Source organism: Silurus aristotelis, assembly GCF_946808225.1.
Source record: "Silurus aristotelis genome assembly, chromosome: 3".
Taxonomy (NCBI): domain Eukaryota; kingdom Metazoa; phylum Chordata; class Actinopteri; order Siluriformes; family Siluridae; genus Silurus; species Silurus aristotelis.
The window spans coordinates 28,060,879-28,083,735 of record NC_139576.1 but is presented as its reverse complement, the minus strand read 5'-3'; the positions used below and the strand labels follow the sequence as shown (position 1 = coordinate 28,083,735).

Here is a 22,857-nt window from a genome sequence, read left to right as displayed (position 1 = left end):
CACCCTGTAGAACAAATAGTACACAATGATGGCAGCTTTTACTAAGAGTATAACACTATGTACAGTGGGTATTGAGTAGTATGTACAGTTACAGATTATTATGTACAACTCATCATGAATTCACAGTGAAATTCTCTCTGGGATTAATATAGTTTATAACATTCACTCAGTATGTACAGTTACATGTGCAGTATATTGTAGCACTGAGTATGTACACTTGCATTAGCTGTATACTGTAACACTGAGTATGTACAGTTAGAAAAGCAGTAGACTATAACACTCAGTATGTACAATTACATGAGCAGTAGATTGTAACATGGAGTATATAAAGTTAAACATGCAGTAGATTAAACAGAGTATGTAGAGTTAAATGAGCACTAGACTGTAACACTGAGTATGTGCAGTTCCATGAGCAGTGAGTAGACTGTAACACTAAATATGTACAGTTGTATTAGCAGTGGACTGTTACACTGTGTATGTACAGTACAGTTACATGTGTAGTAGACTGTAACACTGAGTATGTACAGTTCCTTGATCATCAGGGATACTGAGTAGTATGTACAGCGAGATATGCATTAGATCATGGGTGTCAAACTCAGGCCTGCGGGCCAAATCTGGTGTAATTATATTTTGCCCATGAGATCATATTAAATGTGTATTAAAACTGCCCGCCAGTATATAGCGCATACACCGCTAATACTAAAAATCCCTGAATGCTTTGTTAGTGCGTTAGCGTGTCAGCCGAGACCGCTGAAAAACTCAGCGCTAAATTTACCCGGTGATTTGCATCCCTTTGAATCCCAGAAATGCAGATTTGAACTGCTCAGTAATCCGTTTGTGGTTGACGTGGAAAGCGCACCAACCAACCAACCTCCAAATGGAGCTGATTAAACTCCAGTGTAGTGACACGCTCAAATCAAACTACGACTCTGTGTTTGCTGCACAGTTTCCATGTTTCTTCCCCGACACACTGCACAACTCTGTGCCCAAGCTGCTCAAACGCTCTCTATGTTCAGCAGCACATATCTTTGTGAGCAACTGTTCTCTTTAATGAAGATAAACAAAACAACACTCAGGAGTCTCACTGATGAACACCTTCACTCAATCGTGAGTATTTCCTAGCTCAGAGCCTAAACCCATACAAGATGCAGGCATCTGGCTTCAACCAATCAGAGTAAATCAGAGTGAAAAAAATGAGCTTGAATGAATGTTGTCTTTATGCACTTTTTCTACTCCAAGGCATGGACTGTTAATAGTTGAAAGATTTTTTTTTTAGTTGAAGGAAATGATTATTATTTTTGGTTGTGTTGTTGCCCTGTAAAAAGGTTTACATTAAAATTAGAAAGTCTAGAGAGAGCGAGAGAGCAAGAGAGAGAGCGAGAGCGAGAGCGAGAGAGAGAGAGAGAGAGAGAGAGAGAGAGAGAGAGAGAGAGAGAGATAATAAGAAATTAATACCACTGATGTGTGTTTTATTTCAAATTTAATTTCTTGTGTGTTTATAATATTAAACTTTGGTTGTTCCAGATTCAATGTTTACGCAAAACTAAAGTTTGTTTCCATATGAAAAGGTTCAACATTACACTGGAGAGAAGGGAAAACATGCTAAATTGCAGTAAACGTTTCAATAAATCCTGAGTTTGATCCGCGATTTGGTCCAAATTTTTAATTTTGGCCCACTGTGAATTTGAGTTTGACACCCCTGCATTAGATCATAACACTGAGTATGTACAGTTTGATGAGCGGTAGACTGTAACACTAAGTATGTACACTTGCATGTTGTTTTTTCCTGGTGCTCGTGTTCTCGATGTCGCTGCGCAGGTATCTGATCCTGATAATGAACAAGATCTTCTGAGATGTTATCCTCCATGCTGGAACGAACGACTTCAGTTTGAGGCAAATGGAGATCCTGTAGAGGGACATTTCCTTATTCTTATTATGTTGCACATCACCCACAACGAGGATCATAGTCATGGACCGCTTCCCACATAACTGAGAGGAATTGAGCTGTTCAGTAGACTTTTTGCAGTCATGGTGTCGAGAACACAAACTACCCTTTGTTGATAACTAGATTTTTTTCTGGGAGCGTCCTTGGTTTTACCTCCCTGATTCTTTTTTGCTCATTCCCCAGCAGAATTGTAGTGGGATTCCAATCAGACAACATCTTCAGGATGCTGCACTCCATCTGACTGGTAAGCCATCATGCAATTCACAATGATGGTAGTTGTTTTACAACAAACCAAATAGTTACAAGTACACATATAGGTAATTTTATAGAAAGTTTATTTAAATATCAAGTAATAAATACACTACAAGATCCCTGTCAGACTGGTCATGGGGGTGGTCTAGCAACCGTTTATAGCACCCTTCTTCATGTTAGTCAAAGATTAGGATTCAGGTTTAAATCATTTAAAGTGCTTATTCTTAATGCTGTACCTTTAGACATTAAAAACCCCTACTATCTCTCGCTCTGGCCACTGTGTATACAGTAGACCCCCAGGACTCCACATTGATTTTCTTCAAGATTTTGCTCATTTTCTTTCAGACCTCTTGGTCAATTTTGATAAAGTGCTTGTAGAAGATTTTTATTATTCATGTAGATGATATAAATGATGCCCCACGAATATCATTTGCAGACTTAATAAACTTAAACTAACCTAGTTAAATAACTAGACCGATTCATCGTTTTAATCACACGCTAGACTTAATAATATCCCACGGAGCAGACGTCACTGATACAGATATTTTACCTCAAAGTGATGATATTACAGACCATTACCTCATACTGTACACACCGAGCAGTAGAGCAGATTAGCCGCATCTCCCCACCAGTGTTGTGCTAGTTACTAAGAAATAGTAACTAGCTACAGTTACTCGTTACTTCATTCAAAAAGTAACTAAATTACTTTGTTGATTATTTACACCAAAAAGTAATGCGTTACTGTTAAAAGTAACTTTTTAGTTACTTTTTTAAAGAACGTTCTTTAATGTTCCCATTAATGCCCTTGTATGCGTTATGGTCTACACAAACACAAAACTGACTTAAACACAAAGTCATTTTTAAACACTATTTTATTTAAGTCAGAGCAGCAGAGCGTTGCTGCTGTAAACAGGTTAAACTGTAGGCTACACTTCAGCCTAAATTAATTAATAAAAAAAAAGTAACAGACAAACGCACCATACGGTAACGGAATTACTTTATTTAAAAAGTAACGCGTTACAGTATTAGATACTGTCAAAAGTAACTGCATTACAGTAACACGTTATTGCCCAACACTGCTCATCACTACTCTGAATCATCAGTAATGAGCTCCAGGAGAATCTCCACGTGAAGGACGAAGACCCTCTGCCGGGATGGAGCGACTGTAAGACCCCTGCAACGGTGACTTTTTAGACTTTATGGGTTTTATTCTCTTTGCAACACCGAGTCCCACACTTTGAGAACCACTGAGCTAGGCTAACTAGCTGGCTAACTAATCTTAGCTTCAATAGGTTTCACCCTCAGTTTAAATATTCTACATTTAGTGAGTTATAAATTAATTATAAATATCTTAATAAAGAATAATAGAATGTATTTGTCTTATTGTTCCATTTATCTAGCATGAGGCTAATGATGATGTCTCCTACACCATTAGCCGAAAGGTCCATTTCTGTTTACTGCAACATTTCTGGAAATTTTATCGGTCTTTTATTTTTTTTATTTTTTTGTCAAATTTATCAGCTTTTTTCCTGCAAGTCCATAAATGTAATGTAAATGATCAGGATTAGACAATAATTGAGGAACAGATCGCTTTTCTCCTCTTCAATCCGGTCCCGATGGTCCTGTTCGCCTTTCCACCTGTTTGATGGGTGATTTGTTTCTCTATAATAATAATAATAATAATAATAATAATTATTATTATTATTATTATTATTATTATTATTATTATCATTATTATTATCATAGAGAAACAAATCACAATTTAATCCAAATTAACTGGATAAACAACAAAGTTTTATAATGAGATGTTTTGCTTATTATAATGGTTTAAAAAGCTAATTCAGGGTATTTATGTATAAAAATGTACTTTAAACAAATGCAAAAGTCACATATTAAGTTTAACAATTAACAATCTTTAATTTAGACATTTTAAAGTTTATAGTAGCTGCTTGTTGACGAGTGCATGTGGGATTTCACCTTTAACACATTCACTCATGTTGGATTTCTTCTTTCTGTAAAAAACACTAAACCAAAAAAATGATTTGAGTATGAAAGATGAAGCAATTTGTGTAAATCAATATTTGTATTGTATTTTACAGATGCTAAGTTGACAAACACTTAAAAAACCAATATAAAATATACAAAATTTTTTATGATATAAACATCTAGAATATATAATGAATAAAATTTTGTATAATAATGAAATGGTATTTGCATAAATTAAATATACAAACATTGGAAACAGGCATTTGAACGCAGTAAAGCCGCAGTAAATCACGTTTGAGAACAGATTAATTACTGTTGTAGACAAATGCTATAAAAAGAGAATGAAATGGAAAAACGCAGCAAGTTAACAGACTTAATAAAAAAAAAAAAGGAAAACAGCATTGGTGTACAAATGCTGTTATTTGCCGCTTTTAGATTTAGTGTTTGTTCGCACCATTTTAATTGAATCATCACGATGTCCAGTGCGACTGTCCAGAAGTTACAAACAAACAGTGTAGTAGTAGAATATAGTAGACCTGTTAGACCAAGCTTTTTTTTTTTACTAAAGGCCTGTATTCGATCTGTTTGATATGAATTGTGTGTTGACATGACGTCTCTCCTGAAGGTTGTCAGTTACAAGACGGAGACAAAAAGTTATGGACGGCAAACTTTTTAACAGCTATAAAGTGTAAGCTATTAATATAAAGTGTGGGTTTGGTCATATGAGGGAATTTCAGTCAGCATCAGGGGGTGATTTTGCTGATGTCGGCATAAAGACTAAAAGCAGTGTGTAAGAGCAGTGTCTCTGTTGTGTTACAGCTCCATTCATCTCATAAGGAGCACGAGACTGAGAGGAACCACCACACCCAGGTCTTCACCAGCAAGCAGTAGACCTTACTGAGATGAGAACACCAATAAAACCCTGTCCATCATAACGTGCAGAGGATGGAGAATTTGCAGGTGAAAACTGTACCCTAAACATCTACCACCCCGTCCTGCATTTAAATGATTTGATGCTGAAGTTCAATATTGCAGTTAAATGGGTTACTGGCTGAAAAGGTTTAAGAACCTCCTCTAGCTGGTTCCCTCAAGAGCCTCCTGCTAGCAGTGATGATGATCTGATAAAACAAAATGAACTGAAGTGTTAACAGCTGTGTGTGTGTCTGTGTGTTACAGACTCAGAATATAACTCCCTCTTTCACACCAAGCAAGAAGGTAGAGCCAAATAAAGAAAATACCCCAACAGTAGACACTGCAACAGTCCCTGCTGTAGAAGAGCTTACAACTGTGGATAAGAAACCAGCTTCACCTCAAGTTCCAGCTGTAGAACAGAGTCCAGCTCCACCTCAAGTTCCAGCTGTAGAACAGAGTCCAGCTCCACCTCATGTTCCAGCTGTAGAAGGGAGTCCAGCTCCACCTCATGTTCCAGCTGTAGAAGGGAGTCCAGCTCCACCTCAAGTTCCAGCTGTAGAACAGAGTCCAGCTCCACCTCAAGTTCCAGCTGTAGAACAGAGTCCAGCTCCACCTCAAGTTCCAGCTGTAGAACAGAGTCCAGCTTCACCTCAAGTTCCAGCTGTAGAACAGAGTCCAGCTCCACCTCATGTTCCAGATGTGCAGGATGTATCCATGGCCGCAGCACCTCAGAAGCGCTTAACCATTTACATGTTGGAGTCTGCAGATTTTGAAATGCAGATCCAAATGGCACGTAAGTGTTACACTTACTCAGACACATGCGCACACACACACAAACACACACAAAAACACACAGGCAGTTTTCAGTAATCTCTCTCTCTCTCTCTCTCTCTCTCTCTCTCTCTCTCTCTCTCTCTCTCTCTCTCTCCATCTATGCAGATGATCACCTGTTGCCTCTGGTAGAGAAAATTCACCCAGCTGAAGCGAATAAAATTTCATGGATGCTGATTGGGAGTGAAAACAACTTTGAAATCATTAACATGATTTCAGATCCTGATATTCTGCGAGCCAAAGTGAGCACACACACACACAAACACACACAAATATTATATTTAGGAATGATTTGTAATAAGTGGTTGTAGTAACCAGTGTATTATTATGTTAAATAATATTATATTAAAATGATGATTTGGTTTTGGTCATGTGGAAACAAAACCCCACCCACCAATTTCTCATTTACATTTTGAACATGATCCTAAAAAAACAGGAGAAGCAGGAGTCAAGTCGGTGAGTATACACACACACACACACACACACACACACACACACACACACACACACACACACATATATGATGTGTAGACTAAAACTCCTTTGCATTTTTCTTCTAGAAAACAAAGATGTTCTTCGGCGCAAAGAAAAAGAGAAAGAACAAGAAGAAGAAGAGGAAAAAATTATAATAATAAAAATAATTCTACATTATTATTTCTTATAATTCTTTCTTTATAAATAATATAAATATGATATTAATCTCGCATGTTATTATATTTTTTATGTTTATATATTCATTTATTTTTTTTATTAATAATTATTAATTATATACAAACATTTGTAAAGACACTCTACACTCTGAAGGCTTAAGCAGATCAGCTTTCTCTGTTTGCACAAAGACAAATAAATTGATTACATTAAATACTGTTTAATAGATTACATTTTTTATATTATTTGTACATAAATAAATAAAATAGATAATAGATCTGCACAGTGTTATTGATTGTCTCTTTACAGTGGCGGGTCGTGCATTTCACACCCAATCATCTGCCTTCAGTCCCAATCATCCTCTTAATAACATCAATATGATGCCACAGCTGTAAAAACCATCATTATTATACAGCATATGATACATGCAGTATAGCAGAGCGCATGCAGATTCTTGTGCATTTTTCTTACATTACAGTTTTAAAGGTTGACCGTTATATAATGTCCTTTATACTCAAAAGACTTTCAAAATTAACGCGTTAATGATAAATGTATTTTTACAGCACAATTTTTAATAATGCAGCATGCATTTCTCCATTTTAATTACATATATAAATAAATAAATATTATTAAAAGAAAGTGAAATTAAAAACTTTTAACGCAACACACATTTATTTATGACATCCTTTCTTTTTTTTTAGATATTGTTAGATTTTTATCATGCCCGAACAAAAACTTATTCTTGGAGAGGTTTTCCATACGATCTACGATGCCTGTGGTGAGGTCCATCTTAATACTAACAGATATAAAAAAATGTAAAAATAATTTTTCATCACTAAACAAGGACCAAAACAGCCCTTTACTCAGCAAGTATCTTCTCTGGGATGAGGTAAGGAGCTGATTCTCTTTTCATCTCATTTTAATCATCAAACTTAGTATTTATCCACTTTTAATTTCCAAGTGTCAGTGTAATAAATTTCATATAAATTCATGTTTAACTAATTTGTCAGTTATCACTATATTATTGTAAACATCATTTTATTGAACTGGGTATTGAAGAAAAGATGTATTTTCTCCCAGAAGCCTCCAGGAAACATCCTCTATACCAGCACACTGAAGGCTCTTCTCAAAGACAACAGTCTGACATTCGAGAAGAACATCTGGTATGGTGATGATCTCTGTTCTGCTTCCTTTGACTAGATCTTAAGTCTGGACCTTCTTTGTGCACATCTGGGCTGGATTTGTATTTTGACCAATTTTATAGGGTAATGACTGCAAAACGTCTTCAATGTATTTAATTCTCTTTAATGTATTTATTTCTCGCTATCTAGATTTTTTCTTTTCTCCATTACGCCACAGGAAATAATCTCTGGATTTAATCTCTTTTCAGCTGGCAAAACTACTGGGAGGAGACGGCTTTAATGATATGACTCCTGAGGACGTTAATGACTTCATCAATGCCCACTCACAGCCGTTGACAGACGAAGACCTGATAGAGATGACAATGTCAGCAAGCGAAGAAGAGGAAGAGGAACAAGAGGAGTAGGAGTTGAAGAAGAGGAGGTTGGCCTAACACCTCACAACCCTTGTCAGACTGTCCAAAGAACTTCAGCAACTTGCTCAAGAATGGGACCCCCATATTCTTTGTTTGTTGCGGTTCTCAAATGCAATTAAGGGTAACATGTCTGCTTATAAAAACCTTCTCACTCAGAAGAAAAAGCAGCACCAGCAACTCCCTATAACTGTGTTCATCACTCAGATAAAGACACCAGTTACGCCTACTCCTTTAGCGACAACAGAAGTTATGGACGAGGGCGAAGATACTGCACCACCTGATGAAAAGCTGTAATGCTCTTCTTAGGTATGCAGTACATTCATTTAATCATCATCATCATCATCACCTTCATCATTAGTACTGCACACTTAATTCATCATCATCTTCATCATTTAAATTGTATCTTCACTGGTGAGTACCCATATAGAAGTTTTATTTTAAAATTATGTAGTTTTGAGAATATTGAAGGTTTAAAAAGCAGAGGAAAGGTTCATAAGAGTGTCGATGTGGTTAATAAATCCTTAAGATATACAGGAATCCTGTATACTGTACTGTATACATATTAGGTTGCCACTTTACGTTCTTTCGCCTATCGGGGGGTCTGGAACGTAACCCCCACAATAAGTGAGGGATTATTGTATATCCAAATCTTTTATTTACCAGAGAGGACCTTTGGCTGATCCTGAACTTGGCTGTTGCAAACAAGAACAGAGCAAACACAGTACTGAGACGTCTTTGTAGCAGCAGTTTTCAGGCTACTTGGTATGTTTACTGTAAATCCTGATATTGAGCATCTTCTCACATTATTTGTGGATTGTTCAGTTTTTCACTCATGTTCTTTGTCCATCTGAAACAGGACGACTTGGCCAACAAGGGCTTAAGGAGAAACTCCCAGTGTCAGTCCAAAATCTGACAAAAAGCATAGTTGTGTTTGGAAAAGAAAAACTCAGGAAAGATATCATTAAATCTTTATTCTCTGATTTTTAGTTCTCTATCAACAGGAAAGTGCTTCAGCAAGTCCTAATTTTATGATGGATTTTGTGTGCAGATTTGCCGTGGGAGCTGCAGCTTGCAGTGGTTTATGCCACTCATGATCTGGCAGCCAGCAGCCCCAACGTCGCTCTGAAAATTTTGGAATCATGGTGGCAAGACATCACAAAGCTCATTCTTCCAGCCGTCACAAGCGCCTTTAGACTCTCTTTATGAATAATTTAATAGATTACTTTTATAGTGATTTACATCTAAACACTAGACTCCATGATGGAATCATCAGACAGTTTGGATCAGGACCAGTAAAACCCATCAAGTCAAGTCAAGTCAAGAAGTTTTTATTGTCATTTTAACCATATATAGCTGATGCAGTACACAGTGAAATGAAACAGCGTTCCTCCTGAACCCAGGTGCTACATAAAACAACATAAAACAACAGTCACAGAACAGAAGAACACAGGGCCAGGAATTAAGATCCTCGCCACATAAAGTGCATGTGTGCAACTGGTGCAAACAGTGCAAAAGACAACACAAGACAGTGCAAGACAACACAGGACAGTGCAGGACAATACACAATACACAAAATATAAAAATAGCAATAGCTCCACCAGTAAAACCTGTCGTGACAGAATAAGGTGAACAGTAGCAGAAAAATTTGAACAGAAAAATTTAAACAGAATTGTGCAATTCTACAATAGCAGAAAAATGTAAACAGAATTGTGCAATTCTACAATATAGCAGCAATCAAAATAAACTGAACAGTGACCAAAGGATTTGGACAGAATATTGTGCAAAGAAAGCAAGTCCCAGAAGATCAGCAACAAACAGCATGTAAACATTTTGCGATAATGAAAAGTGTGAATGGTGCTGAAACCTGGGTGTGCGAAGTGTATGATGTATGTTGAGTCCAGTTGTTCAGATCAGTCACACAGTTGTGTGTAAGTGTGTGTGAGAGAGTTCAGTTCAGATGTTTGTTGAGTAGCCTGATGGCTTGCGGGAAAAATTTGTTACACAGTTTTGATGTGACGGCCCGAATGCTTCGGAACCGTTTCCCTGATGGTAGGAGGGTGAAGTGTGTGTGTGACGGGTGTGTGTGGTCGTCCACAATGCTTTGCTTTGCGGATGCAGCATGTGGTGCAAATGTCCATGATAGAGGGGAGAGAGACTCCGATGATCTTCTCAGCTGTCCTCACTATCCTCTGTAGGGTCTTGCGATCCGAGACGGTGCAGTTCCCAAACCAGGCAGTGATGCAGCTGCTCAAGATGCTCTCGATGGTCCCTCTGTAGAACATGGTCAGGATGGGGGGAGGGAGATGAGCTTTCCTCAGCCTTCTCAGGAAGTAAAGACGCTGCTGGGCTTTCTTGGTGATGGAGCTGGTGTTAAGTGACCAGGTGAGGTTGTGCGCCAGATGAACACCAAGGAATTTGGTGCTCTTGACGATCTCCACTGAGGATCCATCAATGATCAGTGGAGAATGGTCACTCTGTGTTTTCCTGAAGTCAACAACTATTTCTTTAGTTTTGTCAACGTTTAGAGACAGGTTGTTGGCTCCACACCAGGCTGTTAACCGTTGCACCTCCTCTCTGTATGCTGACTCGTCGTTTTTGCTGATGAGACCCACCACGGTCGTGTCATCGGCAAACTTGATGATATGATTCGAGCTGTGCGTTGGTGAACAGTCGTGAGTCAGCAAAGTGAACAGCAGTGGACTAAGCACACAGCCCTGGGGGGCTCCAGTGCTCAGTGTGGTGGTGCTGGAGATGCTGTTCCCGATCCGTACTGACTGAGGTCTCTCAGTCAGGAAGTCCAGGATCCAGTTGCAGAGGGAGGTGTTCAGGCCCAGTAGGCTCAGCTTCTCGATCAGGTGCTGAGGAATAATTGTGTTGAATGCTGAACTGAAGTCTATGAACAGCATCCTTACATAAGAGTCCTTGTTATCCAGATGGGTGAGGGCCAGATGGAGGGTTGTGGAGATGGCATCGTGTGTGGAGTGGTTTGGATGATACGCGAATTGCATGGGTCCAGAGCGGGTGGGAGCTGGGTCTTTATGTGCCTCATGATGAGCCTCTCGAAGCACTTCATCATGATGAGTGTGAGTGCAACGGGACGATAGTCATTGAGGCAGGAGACAGAAGACTTCTTCGGCACAGGAATGATGGTCGTCATCTTGAGGCATGTAGGAACAGTGGCGCTGCTCAGGGAGATGTTGAACATGTCGGTAAAGACATCCGCTAGCTGCTCTGCACATTCCCTGAGCACTCTGCCAGGAATGTTGTCTGGTCCAGCAGACTTCCGTGGGTTAACTCTGCATAGAGTTTTCCTCACTTCAGCTGTGGTTAGACAGAGCACCTGGTCACTGGGAGGAGGGATGGTCTTCCTCGCCACCACGTTGTTCTGCACCTCGAACCGGGCGTAGAAGTCATTTAGCGCATCTGGGAGGGAGATGTCACGGTCACAAGCAGGTGATGTGGTCTTGTAATTTGTGATCCCTGCCACATGCGCCGAGTGTCTCCGCTGTCCTGGAAGTGGCCATGGATTCTCTTGGCGTGTGCGCGCTTCGCCTCTCTGATTGCACGGGACAGTTTGGCCCTTGCTGTTTTTAAGGCCATCTTGTCCCCTGCTCTGAAGGCAGAGTCTCTTGTTTTTAGCAGCGCACGCACCTTGGCAGTCATCCATGGCTTCTGGTTGGAGCGTGTAGTGATGGTCTTGGAGATAGTCACGTCATCAATGCACTTCCCGATGTAGCTGGTCACTGTTGACGTGTACTCCTCCAAGTTGATGAAATCGCCATTGGTTGCAGCCTCCCTGAACATGTCCCAGTCAGTGCATTCAAAACAGTCCTAGAGAGCAGACATGGATCCTGCTGGCCAGGTTCTCACTTGTTTTCGAGCTGGTCTTCAACGCCTGCTGAGTGGTCTATATGCTGGGATCAACATAACAGAGATGTGGTCTGAGTACCCGAGGTGGGGGCGGGGCTTCGCCCGGTACGTGCCCCGGATTTTTGTGTAAACAACATCCAGCGTGTTTTCTCCTCTGGTTGCAAAGTCCACATTCTGATAGAATTTGGGAAGCACAGTCCTGAGATTTGCGTGATTAAAATCTCCGGTGACTATAAACAATCCGTCAGGGTGTGTGTTTTGAAGTTCGCTAATGGTCCCGTAGAGCACACTGAGCGCTTCCTTAGCATTAGCGCTAGGTGGTATGTACACTCTGAGCACAATAGCGGTGGTGAATTCCCGTGGTAAATAAAAAGGTCTACATCTCACAACAATAAACTCCAACAGCGATGAGCAGTAGGTGGAAACAAGCACAGCGTTCTTACACCATTCTGTGTTGATGTAAACACACAGACTGCCGCCGTGAGTCTTACCGCACAGAGCTGCATTTCTGTCGGCACGAAACGCGGCTAGCCCGTCCAGCTGGATGGCGGCGTCCGGAACTCTGTCGCTCAGCCACGTCTCAGTAAACACAAAAACGCAGCAGTGTCTGTACTCACGCCGAGTAGCTTGTTGGAGTCTGATGTAGTCTAATTTATTGTCCAGGGAGGAGACACTTGCCAGCAGTAGTGATGGTAGAGCGGGCCGGCTAGGGTAAGCTTTTAGCCTAGCATTAGCACCCGCTCGCTTTCCGCGTTTCTGCTTCCTCGCACAGCACTTCCGATTCCCCCTTCTCCGTCCGTCCGACGCAGGCGATGCCAAGGTCTGGAGGCCTGGTTCTCGGAGCACGCCGAGGTCGCGTAGCTTCTGCCGCAGGTCATCGTTAATTCTGTTGTATGGGTTGTTTCTGAGTTCTTTCAGTGTTTTGCGGTTGTACACAGAGACACCGGTTGCTCCGATGTCCATGTGTTGTGTAGGGCGGGCTACAAAATGAAATTAGCACAATTTTGGGTCCGGAGCGGCCGTTGCGAGCTACTGCCGCGCCACCATCTTGGACGCCGATGATTGCAGTGAGCACTGGGGCCTCAGGGCCATATCTTTAGTCACCAGCTGTTCACACTGTGATTCATAACTGTGCTGAAATGCACAGCTCAAATCATCACGTTTACCAGTCACATGACTATGGTGAGTCTCATCATCAAGAACAACGAGACGGCTTTCAGACAGGAAATGCAGTGGATAATGGAGTGTGTGATGGTTGGATGCTGATTGTGATGTTTGGACGCTGGTTTGTGATGGTTGGATGCTGGTTTGTGAATGGAGGGAGGAGCCGGAAAAGCATAGGAAGGAAAAAATGCATAAGATCGCATGGAAACTCTGGGATATTTTATGAGGGTAATATCGTCGCTTCTGCTAGAGATGATGAATGCGGCGGTGCAGCTGTGGCTGCAGTGAAAAGCAGACTTGTTGAATTGTATTCACTGGGTTTCCTGCTTTAGTTAACGCCAATTATTCACGCTGTATGAAATGTCTTTGATGCAGCGCTCTGTTATACTGCATATCTGTATAATTCTATAGCTGTGGCATCATAATGATGTTATTAAGAGGGGAATTTGGACTGAAGACCTGCCACTGTATAAACTATTAGAGACAACAAGTAATGCTGTGCAGATCTACTGTGCATTTTATTTATGTACAAAAATATACAATGTTATAAATGTAATCTATAAAAAAAATATTTATAAAGAGATCACATTTTTAGGCTTTATGTGATGATGGAGGAAGCTGATCTAAGGCACTTGGTGACGGCTGAGGAAATGAGCTTGAATGTGATCTTGTTCTGCTTAAGGATCAGTTGCAAAACAAAGCCCAGGTGCTCGTAAGCTCTTAGTAGACGCTTCAGGGAGAAAACATGAAAAGGAAAAGCACTTAAAAACATGCAAAAGTTATTAAATACAACATGCATTTAAATAAAAACACACCCAAATACACAGGGCCAAAAAAACAGTGTAATTAAAAAAGGGGCTTCTCTGCATTGAATTGATGCTTTTTCTATAATAACTTATATAAAGTGGCAGGAAAATTCCTTTGGGGTTTTTAGTCACTTACTTTACAAAAACATGCTGTATGTTACCACTAAAATGTTGCAGTAGTTCTATATTGTGAATCTGGAATTTTTAACTGAAGATTAAAGCGTGGAGCAGAAGAAAGTAATAACACTGATAATAGTAATAAGAGAAAGAAGAAGAAGAAGAAGAAGAAGAAGAAAAAGAAGAAGAAGAAGAGGAGGAAGAGGAAGAAGTAGAAGAAGAGGAACTGCATTAGTTATAGAAACAGTTGTCAGTGTCACACTGCCCTCTAGTGGCACTGTAAATAATTGATTGTTGCTTATTTCTCTGTAGATTATTAATCATTTGTTTGTTTTATATTATGTTTATGCTCTCTCTCTCTCTCTCTTTCTCTCTCTTTCTCTCTCTCTCTCTCTCTCTCTCTCTCTCTCTCAAAACCGAGACAAACCCTCAAACGGGAGATGCTCCCAGCGTTGACAATATTTATATTGACGTCATCACTACTGATTATATGATATTACATGAGTAGGATACAGACCGAAGTAAGTTCCTCTTCTAAGCAGATGCTGTTACAGAACCACTGTGTATGAGTGTGTGAACGAGTGTGTAAATGAATGTGTTAGAGCTCACACAGTAAATGAGCCTGTAATCATGTATCATTTCATCATGCTGGAAATCATACTTTTTTTGTTCGTGTAAATGTGTTTTTTTTTTTTCTTCCTTTGCAGTTATAGTTGTTTATGCCAGTGACAATCAGAACAGACGTTAGAGTCCAGACACGTCTCAAGCCGCAGCTTCAAAGCAGATGCTGTTACCGAACCACACTGTGAACGAGTGTGTTGGATCTCATTCAGCTAATGAACATGCAATTGTGTGCTTTTTGTTCCTGCTGTTAAAGTGTGTGATCTTGTTGTTTTTTTTAGATGATCACCTCCAAACCATCACCAACACCTAAAGATAAAATATCACAAAAATAATCATTTTAAAATATTAACGAACAAAAATCTAAAACAATAACAACAAAAATAAAAACATAAAAATAAACCCTGTGTCTCTGATTGCATTACTCGCCATTCTACTGGATCCACTGCATGGGGTTTACTGGGTGGCTCCTGAAACTTCAGATTAATACACACACACACACAGCTCATGAAGATTACAGACCATCACACACTCCAGTGCTCATGGTAGTTTTTACTCCTTGGTGTTTTGTATTGTTTTAAGATTCATAATCACACTCTTGATATCCCCCAAATGAGGATGGGTTTTCCTTTTGAGTCTGGTTCCTCTCAAGGTTTTATCCTAATGTAGCGCAAGGTTAAGGAATAGGACCACATGAGTCGCCCGCAGGCCTTTTCTAAAAATAGCACACTATAGCGCCACTTAGTGAGCTCCATCAAATTTTTTTGTTGCTATTCTTATTAAAATATAGATGACTAGATATAGATGAATATAATTAATTATTAATAATAACATATTATTAAAGGTAAATTGAGCAAATTTGTCATTTCAGAAGTGTGTATCAAACTGTTAGCCCTTCACATTAATCGGTACCCAAGAAGTAGCTCTCAGTTTCAAAAAGGTTGGTGACCCCTAATATAGAGCATGTCTGAGTACAGCTGAGGAGAGCAGAGGAGGAACACAGACATGACCCCCATCTTCTGGCTTGATTCAGAATCTTTAGCAGAAGCTTTTCAGAGAGCTTTACTTCATACTATACAGATTGTTTCAGATATGAAGATATTTCAACTGGACTTTTTTCAGATTTTTTCATTTATTTCAATAAGATTTGTATTGAAACAGTTCATACATATTTCATAGAAGTATTGTATCGAAGATACTCGTCTTGAAAGTACTCTGTATCGGATTGAAACAAAAATGATTGGTATCGCTCATCACTATTGACGGCACCAGTTGAAATACTTGACTCTGTGTGGTGTGATGTGAAATCAGACACGAGACTGCAGACTGCAGCTCACTGGAAGTATTTAATGTTTCTTCTAAAAAAACACACAAATCAGCAGCCCCTGTGGTGATATTTCACTTATGTGTGTGTCGTAGACTTATCACCATGTGCACTCACATTCATAAAAATACACCTAAAAAGTGTAAAATATTCACACAGCTAGATAAAGAAACCTCACACAAAAACTTCAGTGAGAAAATTTTTTACAAGTATTTCGGCTGCTCCCTTTAGGGGGCGCCACAGCGGATCATCCTTCTCTACACCACCCTGTCCTCTATTTCTGCTTCTTTCAACCTATAAATATATAAATAAATAATAAATACAGGAAGTGACATCAGCTTCTATTATCAAGGCATTTAAAGGAAGCACCCATTTTGATTAGGTAACCACATTTATAAACACAGATATGAGTATAAACAAGACAAATCAACAGTTTAGTATGAATTGAAACAGGACAATGTAAATTTAACAGGGAAAATTATTCACCTGTTACACACATCTATAGGTTTAAAACGAGGAAAAGGTTTGTTACGGCACATGCGATGTGGGCGTGGCTAAATGACGCTGATGTGAAGCGGAATCAAGAGATTCATCAAGTTTTACCGTCAAATATTTCTATTCAACATGTTTCTATTATATATACAGTAATATTCTTATAGGAAAGCTTTTTTTAACAAGATTGAAGCCTTTAATGCTTTTGAAGACGTTTTAGAAGCATTTCTTCCGTGATGCATTGCGAGATGCATGAATTATTCAGTTAAAATAATATAAAAATTTTAAAGAATTAAACATGAAAAATTACAGTATTGTGATCAAAATGACGCTTTAACACTACAATTTACAATATAATGTATATATTGTAATCAAATTAAGTGAGTGAACTTTTTCCTCTACCATGATCATGTCAATTGTAAAGATCTCTTGGTATAAATACAGTGTATGAAATATTAGAGTTTGGTCCGGGTCGGGAATACACGCGCTCATGCGTGAAATAAATGGAAGATTGCGTGTGTGTTCCTGACTTGGGTCTTTTCACTATTTAATACTGATTTGCAATAGCACAAGTAATAACTCTCTTTTCTGTTAAAAGTAGGGATGCACCGAATATTCGGCCACCGAAAATGGCCCAAAAGTGCATTTTCGGTTTTCGGCCGAAAGACTTTGATCACCGAAAAAACGCGGCCGAAACAGCGCAAACAGAAACCGCTGCCTGCACGTGCATGTCTAAAACAACATGTCTGCAGCGTGGACGTATTTCAGTATATCTGAGAAAGACCCACGGATAGCGATTTGCAAAACATGTAATGCCGAAATTTCGTCTGCAAAAACTTTCTCCACGTCGGGTTTAATTTGAAATCCAAACATCCGATCGCTATGCTGAATATCAGAGGAACGCAAACGCACAGAAAAGCAAAACCCCTCTGAGCACGCGCACTCCGTCTGTGGTGGACTTTTTTGGGAAGGCAGGAAGTTTCCCAGTGATATTGTTGTATTGTATCTTTAAGCAGTTGCACTTATTCTGAATGCACTTTGTTTTTATGAAAGAACATATTTAATTGTACAACCTTTAAGCAGGCCAGAGGGCCTGTACATTATTGAATGTACACATGAGTGCATTAAAGTTAAACATTTAAGACTAAATTTTAATTAATTTAATCCTGTGCATTGTTGCAATGTGCTATAAATAAATATTTTCATAATTTGTAATTGATTAACCCTCTGGAGTCTGAGAGTGTTTTTGGCCCCTTGAGAGATTTTGACATGCTCTTACATTTGGTTCTTTTTAGTTGCTTTTAAAATATATTATTGACAAAAGACTTATTACACTGTATTCAGCACAAACTGGGCTACCATAATATTTAAACAACTTATATGTGTGTGTTTGTATTTTTGACAAAATAAGGTTTATGCGTGGTTTTTGAAAAAGCTAAAAAAAAAAACACTCACTGATATAAGGCCACAAAACCCGATAGTAAACATGTTTCCCCAAGACTTTTTACAAACAGAGCTTCTAATGTAGGTTGTTTTTTTTTTTCAATCATGTAAAAATCATCCTGCCTGCTTATTCACATTAAACAGTACTTTGATTTAAAATAAAAAATAAAAAACACTTTCTACTTTGAAAGGCCATATGCGAAGAGGCGTCGAGGTGCTGTGACTGACAGCTTCGTAGACAGTGGGTTGCATAATGAGCTGTCGATTACATAATGAGCTGTGGATCACTGAGCCAGGATCACAGTGAAAAGTACAGTACTACGAGAAGGAATGCGTTTCCTTTGTGGTTTATTTAAAATACACATTAGCAAGGACAGCATTAAAAAGGGAATTGTGTAACGATAAAACAACACAGTACAATATGTATAAAAAATAGAGTGCAACAAAAACAATACACTACAGTAGGGTTCCTCAAATCCTAGCCTGTAGGGCTACAATACTATGCATTAAATAATAGTGTATCCATTTGAGGAATCCGCAAGAACAAACAACTTGAACCCTCACTTAGTTGGCTTGGCTTTTATGTACTGTGTCCTCCCAGTGTTAGCTTTGCATGCTACCATCCTCTCATCCACGGCTAAATGTCTACTAGGATGATAAACTGCTTTGCATGTCTTACGGATTGTGTCTATAAGCAGTTTCACTCTGAACAGACGGTCATGTTCAGATGTGCCCCTCTTTCTGTCATTTTCTTTGTCTGCATCTGGGTGACTCAAGTGTACATTCCACAAAATTGTCCTGTGTCTGTCCCTTGACATAATTGTTGCTGGAAAGGGAACTGTGAAAATTCTGCTCTGTCGCCAGTAGTCTATGATGGAGGGCAAACTTTACCATTGCCATGTAAAAATAAGAGCCCAATGTAGCGATACATCTCCCTCACAGTTAGATCTCTCCATTTGTATTTGTCACTTGGCTATTGACTTGGCAGCTTGAGCATTTGTGTTGTGGCACAGAGTTGACACAACACTCTCCGGGAAAAACATTTTATATAAGACTACATGGAGAATGAGAGTGGAACTGCGTCGTTATCTGTCTGATCCTTCCATGACATGGTGGACTGTGTGTGCTGCCTTTGCCCTTTTTGGAGCAGGTGCTTGATCACATCTGTTTATGAAACACACACACACACACACACACACACACACACACACACACACACACACACACACACATCACTAATTGTGTCATTGGTAAAGTTGTTTGCATATGTCATACTATGCAATAATGATTCAAACTAAATATAATTTAAGAAAATATAAAATATGTACTTTCTCGGTCGAACTCAAAATGGAGCGACACCTGCGTGGCCTGGTGTGAGTTTTCAGTGAAAGCAGGGGTGATGCAGCCCCTTCCTAAAAATAAACAAACAATATATTTTAGGATGATGAATAAACTTGAACAACATATTTTCAGTACTTTTGATGAATACACTTAAACTATATATATTTATCATGCATTGTACATAGAGCATTTACACCTCAGCATTTCGGAACATCTCTGCTAGCTAACACTACATAACAGCCTTTCAGGATGATCAGTGACACCAACCAAAACTGAACTGAGGCTAAAATATAACTTTATATAACATCAACAATATTTAGAGCATACAATTACAAACAGTTAATGTTACAAATAAGCAGATATTGGCGGATATTTGTTGTAACATTAAAAGGCAATGCTGACAAAAGCTAGGCAGAGATGTCTACAAACAATGAGTTTTATATGATCAGAATGTAAGACTAAATAACTTACTCATCGTAGCAACTTGCTGGAAAGTCCTCACTCTTCAAAATGCAAACGCTCCTTGTCGGAATCGCAATCTTCTTCGGATGAAAAGGTAAATTCTCTGGCATTGGTTTATGCCACTGTCCGGGGGGCGGGCGGGCGTGCGGGCGTGCGTGCGTGTGTGTGTGACTCAACGTGTGAACTATTTTACCTGTGAATAGCGGGGGGGCGTGTCCGGTCGCAGCTCATTATCAGATAATCAGCTGCGGTGGAAAATCTGTGCCTCTACTTGGTTTCACATGATTTATATTTATTGGAAACATATGTTTTTTATTTCACCGACTTATTCTAAAACCGCACTTTAAGCTGTCTAAAGATATATTTTTTATTTCCGTGTGTCAGCTATTGGCCGAGTTTCAGCGCTTTTTGATGACGTGTTTCTAAACGAAGTTTACACAGACAAAGGCGACAGATGGCGCACCCTGACTATTTTATTCATTTAAAAAAAATACAACGTTTTGTTTATAAAGTGAGCATACACTAATGAAAGTAGACACTTTACAGATTTAAATTATGTATTACTTTGACATTTTTGATCAAATATGACTGAGCAGTTTAAGCTCTTTTTGCTGGCATCTGAAAAAAAAGCACGTTTGGGCACCGGCGGCAATTCAGACTCCAGAGGGTTAATTCTTTGAGACTTTAATATTAATTTATAATATTGAAATGCCTTGATTTTAGTAAGGTTAGTACACAGTCATGGCCAATAATGCAATGGTAATAATAATTGCCATAATTTCTTTCGGTGTTTCGGTTTTTCGGTTTTCGGCCTTGCTTTCCTCCTTTTTCGGTTTCGGCCCAGAATTTTCATTTCGGTGCATCCCTAGTTAAAAGATATCATTTTTTAATATATAATTTAATGTTACAGCACATTTGTTTTATATTCTGTGTCTCTGTTAAAATAAATCTACTATAATAATTCTAAATTGTTAATTTTTTTTAAGGCGGTTAATTTACAAAATGAAAAAAAAATGTTATTTCTTTAACTGCGTCAGGGCCGAGCATCTTGTTGACAGCGGCTTTGCAGGCAGGTGGCATTAATGTCTCTGCCACAGTGTGGGGCTTTTTTTGATTAGGCTACGAGTTCAGCTACTAGGTAGCTCACTTTGAGATCTCCCTCATTCACCTTTGTGTTTGTTTTTCATTAAAGTTGAAGTCATTAATTCTATTGTCATGAATAAACAATGTCATTATTGCGCCACCTACTGTCACCCAATTACTGTACATGCTGAAGTATTTTCATTACTCTGACAGTCACTACATCAGAGGAACAGCCACTAAACAATGCAAATTATTTTCAGTAACTTAATAATTGTTTTTGGAGCAATATGAGACCAGCTCTCTCATCCACACTCCCAAATACATCAGTTGTTTGTAACCGTAACAGTTGTTTGTTTATCAGTTTCTTCTCCACGCTTTGATCTTCAGTTAAAAAGTTCAGATTCACAATATAGAACTACTGCAACATTTCAGTGGTAACATACAGAATGTTTTTGTAAAGTAAGTGACTAAAAACCCCAAAATTAATTTACCTGGCACTTTATATGAGTTGTTTTAGAAAAAGCATCAATTAACTGCAGATAAGCCCCTTTTTTGATAACACTCTGTTTTTGGTCCTGTGTATTTGGGTGTACAGTGGTACCTTGACCATTAATGTACCTTGCATTAATGTACGAGTTTTCCGAGCGGTCACTCGTTTGATTTTTTTGCTTTGTTACATGATCAAAAAATTGAGGTACGAGCTCGAGACGCTGCTGCTAGATGGTGAAGTGAAGCCAGAAAGCGAAGACTGTAACGAAAATTTAGATAAGCAAAGAAGAAAAAGTAAAAAATGTAAAGTTTAGGGATATGTAGTGTACATGAGTGATAGAAAAAAAACGAGTTTTCTCTCCGCCTCCGCTTATCGTCTCGGCCTAAAAAAAATCCCCGATTTTTTTCACAAAAAATCTGATTTGCGATTTAAATAGATTTTTTCCCCCCTTGCTTAAAATAAATCTGCATATGACAAATTATTATTATTTTTTTTTTTTAAGTTTTTACTTTATTAAAAAAAGTTTATTTACCCTTCTGGGATTATAACCCACTTTGGGTTAAAGTGCAATCAGAAACAACAAGCCAAAAATACAAGATGGCGGCCCTGCCCTTGTAAATTGTGAAAATAGAACGTAACACAACATAAAATGAGCAAACCTACAAAGAAAAATGTTTTATGAGTGTTTGAATGTGGAACATGATTGAAAATGCACCTGAGGTTTTGAGTGATTTTTGCCTTTATTTTTCTCCAAAACTCCACAGTAAAATGAGATAAAATTTAAGAGAGCAATTGACAGGGACACTGTAAATAAAAATAATTTGAAAGATTGAGCAAACCTATGAAGAAAAGTGTTTTATGAGTGTTTGAATGTGGAACATGGTTAAAAATGCAGTGATGCTTGCAGTGATTTTGCCTTTACTTTTCTTAAAAACTCCACAGTAAAATGACTGTTTATGAGTGTTTGAATATGGTGATTTAAATGATATGATTTGTCTGTTTCTTAATGGAAACGCCGTTCTGAAGAGTCTTTACGTGTATTTTGGTCGCTTCCACCACCCGTACCGTAAGTGTACGATTGGACGCACAACACTAAACAAAGTGTGGCTGCTTAACAGTGCATTTTCAAGATGCGGCTGTCTTAACTTTTCTTGGGAACGAGTTCTTCTCTGCTCGCTGCCATGTTGTTTGTGTATCTCTATGGCAAACGCGCGGGGGCTAAGTCCGTTCGAAACTATGGGAGCCCAGAGGGGAGGGTCGGCGGACATTAAAGAGAAAACCGATTTTTATTAAAACAGATCAATGTAAACTACACATTCGAGTTAATCGATAAAATCGATTTATCGCCCAGCCCTACTGACCACACAACATATCTACCTTTCTCCTCTCCATCATATCAGCTACCTCTCTCCCTTTACCAGTCATAGTACATTTAAAGTTACAACTCTAACTCTTTCACTACGATGAACACAAACATTTGTCATCTCAGCGTGTCACTGCAAAAGACATCACCTG

General features: G+C 38.9%; 1 protein-coding gene and 1 long non-coding RNA gene across 2 annotated transcripts in view; one reads left to right on the top strand and one right to left on the bottom strand.

The window, feature by feature from the left end:
* Positions 1-22,857, bottom strand: part of LOC310724205 (little elongation complex subunit 1-like) — a gene marked incomplete at its 3' end in the record, with an annotated part of 61,106 nt that overhangs the window by 13,191 nt on the left and 25,058 nt on the right. The window lies entirely within an intron of this gene.
* LOC310724115 lies at positions 6,342-6,626 on the top strand. Its single transcript, XR_014532952.1, has 2 exons — positions 6,342-6,382; positions 6,487-6,626. It is a non-coding gene; the product is annotated as an uncharacterized lncRNA (long non-coding RNA).